This window comes from Tasmannia lanceolata, unplaced genomic scaffold (genome assembly GCF_043159265.1).
Source record: "Tasmannia lanceolata isolate RefF3 unplaced genomic scaffold, GAP_Taslan_0.1 ptg000015l, whole genome shotgun sequence".
In the NCBI taxonomy this organism is placed as follows: domain Eukaryota; kingdom Viridiplantae; phylum Streptophyta; class Magnoliopsida; order Canellales; family Winteraceae; genus Tasmannia; species Tasmannia lanceolata.
The window spans coordinates 16854257-16862756 of record NW_027518692.1 but is presented as its reverse complement, the minus strand read 5'-3'; the positions used below and the strand labels follow the sequence as shown (position 1 = coordinate 16862756).

General features: G+C 39.4%; 1 pseudogene; it reads left to right on the top strand.

The window, feature by feature from the left end:
* Nucleotides 1-6423: 6423 nt before the first annotated feature.
* LOC143846448 (germin-like protein subfamily T member 1 pseudogene) lies at nt 6424-7442 on the top strand (annotated as a pseudogene).
* The last annotated feature ends 1058 nt before the right edge of the window (nt 7443-8500 follow it).

Below are 8500 nucleotides of genomic sequence, written 5' to 3'. Positions count from 1 at the left end.
ATGGGTTATTTTACCACCGACCTGAGGAACGGCCGGGCCGGGCCGGGTTCACCCAACCTGTGCGGGTCTGGGTGGTCCTGGCCGGGTCACAAATGTCCCGGAATCTTAGGGGTCACTATTTTGTGAACCCATACCCCATCCATATGGGCCGGGTGGATGCGCCGGTCACCAATTCTATTTTATTTTTTTGTCTTTTTTCCCACACTATAGGATGATCCAAACCGTCTATGTGATGGGTTGCTCCCAAAAAATCATCTCCATAGGATGATCCTAGCCCTCTACAGAGGGATTGCATATTATTATTTATGGAAATGATTTATGAGGCACAACCTATTTAAGTTGTGTTCCATCACTTGGATGGTTTAATCATCCTATGATGTGGTCTGTACAGTACTTTATGAGGAACACGGGGTTATAAGGGCTTACACCATATAAAAATCTCGATCATTTTGGGTTTTTACGGGCACCCGTGGGTTTACCCAGCCCGGCCAGTTTTAACAAGTTGGACTAGGCCGGCTCAAATTTCAATGGGTCACTAATATAGTGACCCAGGCCCGTAAATTACAAGCGGCCGGGTGGACCCACATGTTTACCATTGCGTAACAGTATGCAAGGGTATATATAAACCTGGCAAAAGCGACCCGTGCCCGCGGGTCGACCCGACCCACCCGCAAATTTGCAGGCACGGGTCTAAGTTTTAGTGACCCATGAAAAACTAGCCCGCGGGTGACCCAACCCGCAAAAACACGGGTCGAGTCGGGTCAACCCGCGGGCACCCGCATTTTTACGTATTTTTTAATTTTTCTTCATAATGTTATCAGCACTACTGCTTTTTCTGTGGGAACTCCTCACTTTATAAAAAGTACGGTATGGCCCGCACCATAGGATTATCCAAACCGTCCATTAGATGGACCATAGCCTAAATAGGTTATGCCCCAAAATTATTTCCATTTGGTTGATTCTAACCCTCCGATCTATAGAGGGTTAGGATCAACCCTCTAACATTCAGATTGGAGGGTTAGGATCATCCTATGAAAATGATTTTTTGGAGCATAACCTATTTAGGCTATGGTCCATCTAATGGACGGTTTGGATCATCCTATGGTGTGGGCCATACCATACTTTTAATAAAGTGAGAGTGCGCTTATAAGAAAAGTGTATTGTGGATAACATTTCCTTCGGTTTTTTATTTTACAAGAATTTGCTACCAAACTTCTCCTACGGCAACTTCTCTGCATGTGGCGGCAACTTCTCTGCATGTGGCCATCGTGCAACTATGCGCACATGTCAAATGTTTCTAGCAAATAAAAAAACAAAAAAAAGTAATCATTACACCCACAAAAGTAAAATAGCTAAATTATAAAGTTTTAAATGAAAAATTACCTAGAAATGTTTATAAAGTTCTAAAATTATGAAAAAAATACAAATAAAATATAAAAGGTTATGACAATTACAGAAAAAAAACAGATGCGGTCAAATCGGATAATTATTACAATCCCATATATTTGCAGGGATAATTATTACAATCCCATATATTTGCGGGTGACCCGCGGGTTGACCTGGCCCACCCGCGGGCCGCGCGGGTCACCTAAATTCTGACCCGCAAAAATGCGGGTCATTTCCTCACCCGACCCGTGGACCCGCACCCGCATCACCCGCGGGTTGACCCGGCCCGACCCACCCGTTTGCCAGGTCTAGGTATATATAGGTTTGTAGTCAAGTGATTTGGCCCACATGTGGAGGTTTGCTTACAATAAAGTGACTGTTAGACTCCTTCCTAAAAGACAATTACTGGGCCACAAGTCTCATCAATCACGTGATCTGAACAACAACCATAGGGCCAGCCAAATGCCGTTAAAAATTGATGAGCTTGCCAGTCTCATCAATCACGACATCATTCATTCCCCAGAAAGCTTCTATTGCTGAGGCTAAATTTCAGGGTGGGTGGGATTTGATTCAAGTGCTTCCTCATCTCCAAGAGCTTAAGCAGATCATCAATTCAGGTCTTTTCACTAAAGCTGCTAATTCTAACCCGATTTGGAAGCCGGAATCTGATGGCAAATTCAGGCTACGTAGTGCTTGAAACGCCGTTAGATCTCCTAATCCTAAACCTCCTTGGGTATCATCAGTTTGGTTCGCCGGTCACACTCCGAAGTTCAGTATCACAGCTTGGCAAGCTCTTCAGGACAAAATGAGTACCAGAGATAACCTTCATTTCCTCGGCCCCAACCATGATCGCTCCTGCCTTCTCTGCAATTCTGCCTCCGAAAGTGTCAACCACATTTTCTTCAACTGCTCTTACTCGGCATGGATATGGCGAGTGATTCTCCGCTGCATCTCAGATAGAAGAAAGCAAAAAAAATCCATATCCGATGAGGAAAACTGGATTAGGAGCAAATTCAAGAAAAAAGGGCAGACCTACACCCTTGTTCGAATTCTTCTCACTGCTTCAATCTACTTGCTCTGGCAGGAAAGAAACTCGAGACTATTTCAACAACAAAAAAAACCCATAAAAGGTTCCTTTTAAGTAGAATTATCAGTGCAACGAGGTCTCGTATTTTAGCCCTCAAGCTGGAAGAAGAAGACTCTGAAGAAAACCAAACAATTTCCAACTCCTTTAATCATCCCCTGTTCAGCAAAGCCACCGAACCAAAATTCTGTCATTGGGAACCTCCTGCTGCCTATGAGATCAAGTTGAATCCGGACGCCTCCCTGGTTAGTGATACCGCCTCGATTGGAGGCCTTCTCCGAGACCACAAGGGTACAATCCTTTCTCTCTTCTCTGTTAACTGCAATCCTCACCCAATCCAAGAATTAGAAATTGAAGCCATCCATCATGGAATCAAATTAGAAGTGAAGCACCAAGTTAAGAGGCTGTGGATAGAATCTGATTCGCTCATCGCTGTTATGGCCATAAACCTGTTTTGGCCGTGCCCATGGCGGAAAATCCCAACACTCGAATCAATTAGATCCATGCTCATCTCTTTTGAGAGCTGGAAGCTGACCCACATTTGGCGTGAAGGCAATAGAGCAGCTGACTTCTTATCCAAACCCAACTGTATCTGTAAAGGAGACTCAATTTCTCTTGAATTGGTTCCAAAGGAACTTGCAAAAATTATTTCTGATGATGTATCGGGAATGATCTATCCTAGATTGTAAATTTTCTTTTTTCTTTTTAATATAGCTGGTGGGGGTCTGCCTAAGCCCAAATTACCGATCAAAAAAAAAAAATGCCTTTAAAAATACCTTGATCGAATGATCCTAAGCACTCAGATTATTTTTTAAACTAAGGCATGGGGTTTCTAATGCAGGGGCAGATAGGGGAAGCTTTTATTGAGAGGATTGGCGATGGAGAAAAGGGAAGAGAAGGGTTTGGGTTTTCTATGAGTTTTGTAAAGAGGGGTGAAAGTAGACTCTTAACGTTCGGGCTATTAGTAGTAGGAAAAAAAGGTGTGACTGTTTGGTGGGACCAAAGGGCTGAAAAATAGGTATTTATGGGCTAGTAAAGGCAGAAGTATGGGCTAAGTTTGGGAAGCTTTCAATTGATGATAGAATTGTTATGTTGATGTCGGAGAGAGCTACATGTAGCATAAGCTTGTGTTGGTTTTTTCCAAAAACAATTCCCTCCTTAACGCATAGGGGTTTGGATAGGATTGCCTCCTTTTTTTCTTTTTTCTTTTGCCAGAAAGGCAAAGTCAAATTTCAGAATTTAGGAAGTGAAATTTTCTGGACGGAAAGTTATGCGCAGAGGAGTAGGGTTTGTGAGACGAAAAGTTAGGCGCAAATATCCTCTTGCAAATATTGTTACTATGATGTATCCGGAATGATTTATCCTAGATAGTAAATTTTCTTTTTTTTAATATAGCTGGTGGGGGTCTGCCTAACCCCAAAATACCGATCAAAACAAACAAACAAAAATTAGGAATGATTTATCCTAGATTGTATGAAATCATGACCATTGATCTTGTAAGAACATCATCAGATTGCCCACATGGTCTTGGTACCATCCTAAATGGATACCCAACAAATTTTGAAATTTGATTTGAGTCTAAAACTAATTATTGGCCTCAATTTTGAAATTTTTCCAATTGGAATATTTTTCCACCTTATGCATAGCTTGGATGGGGCCCATCATTTCATAGCATGTTTTCATGGTGTGTGGCCCATTATCTCTGCCCAAACCCATGAATGTAGTGGGGCCACTATTTGGTTACAATTTATTAAGAAAAATAAGTACATTGTACTAGGAATATATACGTGTTAAATGGAGAAATACGTGCAATTTTCTTAATACTCTTCAAACAACTTCATAAATATGTTCTAAAAGCATTCGTCTCACCTAATAATTCGCAAATCCAATCTTCATAACTATAATACATAAAAACATAAAAAATCGCCAATTGAGAAAATTTTCTATAGGCAAAAAAATATAAATGTTTTTTAAATTGAAAGTAATTTGAATTGAAATTTGTGTGAATTTTAATGTTTTAATTTATAAAGTTTTATTATTATTTTATAACAACTATTTTTTGCCCCTCTAGTAGAAAATTCCTGGCTCTGCCCCTGGGTTGATGGATCTCCTAATTGGGTTGGCAGTTAGGGTAGTTTTTACGTGAAAACAGAGTTGGAATGGGTGCTAATACAGCTAGAAGTTTTGAGGATAACTCAAGGGCTGTTCTTGGCTAACAAATAGGGCTGGTTATATAAAGCCCCTTCCCTCTAATCTGCTGTAGTTGGGAATTTGATTTTGAATGAGAATTAGATTTTAGATATAGGTATGAATTCTGGAGGGAATTTATCTTTTTATCCACCAGTCATTACATTTTTAATGCAAGGTCTTTCAAAGAACCCAAGATCCATAAGCATCCTGATGCCATTTTCATTGCAAAGGTATTCAAGCTGAACTGAGTCCCTGCTGCAATCATCGAATGCTCAATAATTTTGGCAAAGTTTCCCCTCCGTATTCAGTGGAATTGTAAGTTTTTATCCTCTCAAACAGATCTGAAGAACTGAACTCAGATTTAATCAAAACCTTCAAGAATTTAATGGTCTATGACAGTACGTTCAGACACAATGAATTGTTACCAAGTTCCATATGCTAGAAAGGTTTGCTTCAAAGTATGGCATGTCTCTTTCCCGAATGTGTTCTCAAATTGATTATGAGAAGGCCTTCCTATGATATCTCCAATAATTCCAAAGGAACCAGAAAGGAACAGTTGAAAATGGCAAAAACTGATAGTAAGTATAAGACCACTGAAGAGACTGTAAGCTTGGGAACTAATGTCTTAGATCTGGACATAAACTCCCCTGCGAAATACTGGCTAATCATATCTAAAGGCAACCTTTTCAGATCTGATATAGTTAGGAATGAATAAGTCTAGATCCTAGATGGATTTAACAGAAAATTGAAAGAAATTCCTCATTTAAGGTACCATTTGCATCAGATACTAAATTCCAGACCACGGTTTTCACTGTCCATTTCATTGTAATATGGATTTTAAGTATTTTTTTAGAGTGTTAGCTTCTGAGATGTATTCCTAACGATACCTCCAAGTTCTAGTCAGAACTCAAATAGATCTGATTAGAAGAAAAGCACAATATCTAAACATGATCTAGTATCTTCTTGATGACCTTAGAGACAAGTTGCAAAGTCTCCAAGGACACCTAGAAGTTATCCACTCTTTCCCTGAGCTGGAGATGAGGAGCGAAGTCTCCAAGGACACCTAGAAGTTTTCCAGCCTATTTTCGGTTGTCCAAGGTGCCCGGAAGAGAAGTCGTTGGTTACCCGATTGGTTCTGTGTTTTCTTCGACTTGTCTCCCCAGTCTGTCCCGCTTCGCAGACATGACCTCAATGTATTGACAATTGAACAATTGTAATTTTTTCGCTAAACCTGAAGGCCAGATCAAAGCATGGAAACTGCTAAACTGTTTCTACCTAATAAACCCATATATAATATAAATCTTGTTTCAAAGTTATCTTAAAGAAAAGTCTTCTACAGCCATTTGATCTTTCTATAGAAGAAAGCATGTCCAATTGATTAAAGAATTGTTGGAAACTTCCTCACCATCCAGTCTCCATTGTACATTTCAGAATCCAATTGAGATGTGAACTCTTAATTCAGTGAGCCCCACAACAAAGATGGACCATGTGCCAAAAATTGCACCGGCTGGACGAATAAAAACCTCGACCTAGTCAAAATTTAACCCATAACCCATTTGTAATATGATATAATATTCATGGCTTACTAGGATAATAATATAACTGAGTCTAAGTCTTGTGCAAAAACCATTTGTAATTTGTTACAATATTCAAAGATTACTATGATGATGATATAACTGAGTCTAAATCTTGTGCAAGGACTTTATGCATAGATAGATAATTATATGCATATATGTTGTATATATAAAGACATGATCTCCCCTCTCCATAACTCAAAACAAATCCCTGAGAACTCCTTTTTTCACGAGAAAGTAATAAGAACATGGCTTCTTTGTCCATTGCAAGATCACTCTTCTTCCTAATCCTCTCCTTTGCAGTGTTTCTCCATTCATGTCATGCAGACCCTGACCCTCTGCAGGACTTCTGCGTAGCCGACCTCACAGCCCAAAACATATCTGTGAATGGTTTCACCTGCAAGCCTCCATCTACAGTAACATCCAACGACTTCTTCTTCGCCGGACTAGGCAAAGAGGGCGACACAGGAAACATCTTTGGAGTAAATGTGACTCAGGGCAATGTCCTCAGTTTCCCAGGGCTCAACACTCTTGGGGTATCCATGAACCGTGTCGACTTTGCTTCTGGGGGAATTAACCCTCCACATTCGCACCCTCGAGCGACTGAGCTTGTGCATGTAGTAGAGGGGACATTGCTTGTTGGGTTTGTGACCACTGGCAATGTTCAGTTCTCAAAGGTTGTGAATGCTGGAGAGAGTTTTGTGATTCCAAAGGGGTTGATACACTTCCAACAGAATGTAGGGGAGGGGAAGGCACTTTCATTCACAGCTTTTGATAGCCAGTTGCCAGGAGTTTTGATCATGCCAGTTGCCCTCTTTGCTTCAAATCCTTCTATTCCTAATCAAGTTTTGGCCAAGGCTTTCCAAGTAGATGACCAGATTGTGAAAGACATCAAATCCAAATTTGGTTCCTCCTAAGCTACTAAGAATCCCTTTACTTCTCTACACAGTATATCTTTGTCTTTTCGTTTTTCTCCTCCCTCTTCTCCTTGAGAGAGGAACATTCATGTCTTGTTCAACAAACTATGTGACTGTGTCACTATGCTCTTCAACCCTTGTAATTCCTCACTTGAGGAACCTTTTATTCGTGTATTTTTTTTGTTAAGAATCATGTGTTGCGGTGTGTTATGATGAGGTCCATCATCACTAATGGCATCTTGTTGTTTCACATTGTTGAAGATTAAAATTAATAATAGTGGTGGGGTTTAGAATTTAAGGTTCCTCCCTAGGTTGCTAGATAAATTGTGGTCTTGAAAAAAATGGTTATAAAAAGTAGTATAAAAAACAAATTTAATGGGTTTAGTAACAATAATGTTTTATTTTCATATAAAAATTTACTATTAGGATGGTTAGAACTCAAAATATATGGTAATTATAAAATTGTCGTAGTAGTATTCCAAAAAAAAAAAAAAAAAAACAGATAAAAGAGATCTATGAGTTGTAGAATATGATTAATAAGAAATAAAAAACAAAAGAAGAATTGTAGAGGATTTACCACTGGAAGAAAGAAGAACGTCACTTTTTATTCCATGTATTTAATAAAAGACCCAAACCGTTACTTATATAGTTGTTGGCCCATACAATTCACCAACCAAGGTCTTTCTTAATTAACAAGGTCTTTCCAAAAACTTTTGACTCTCAAATATAGAAAGATAAGAACTGACAAAAAGAAAGACTTGTGTACATCCTATTCATAGCCATCTTAAATATTATAGAAAAGTACTAAAAATAAGACCCCTTCGCCGACTCTACTTTAATGTGGAAACTTTCCACCGTTTGAATTACTTTCCAAAAGAGTCTCACGAAGTATTGGAATTCGACGCCGGTCCGACTCGAGAACTAATCCCATTCCAAGGTTGTTGTAGATAGTGAGTGGTAACAAATAGTCATACATAGCAGATAATGGTGACATTTTGGTTTCACTTTGTGCTCCAATCTTAATGGTCCTCAATCGGTGTTGCCTTTGCTGGATAAGTGTATTCCTTTTGTAATCATTTTTTAGAATACAAATTTGTGAAGCTGCCTGGTATGGTAAACCTTGAGCCAGGTGTTGGTTGTTTTTTCTCTTTTCATTAATTTCAATACTTTCCCTTGAATCCAACCTCAAATTAAGTGAGAAAAAAGTGTTCAGGTTTGGCGGAACATTAGATCGAGCACACCCTTCAGTGCCTGTTTGGTTGACAAGTAGCGTAAACTAGTGGAAAGGAAAATCTTTTTCAAGTTTTCACCACTTTTTCCTTCGTTTGGTTGTACAAGGAAAAGGCTTT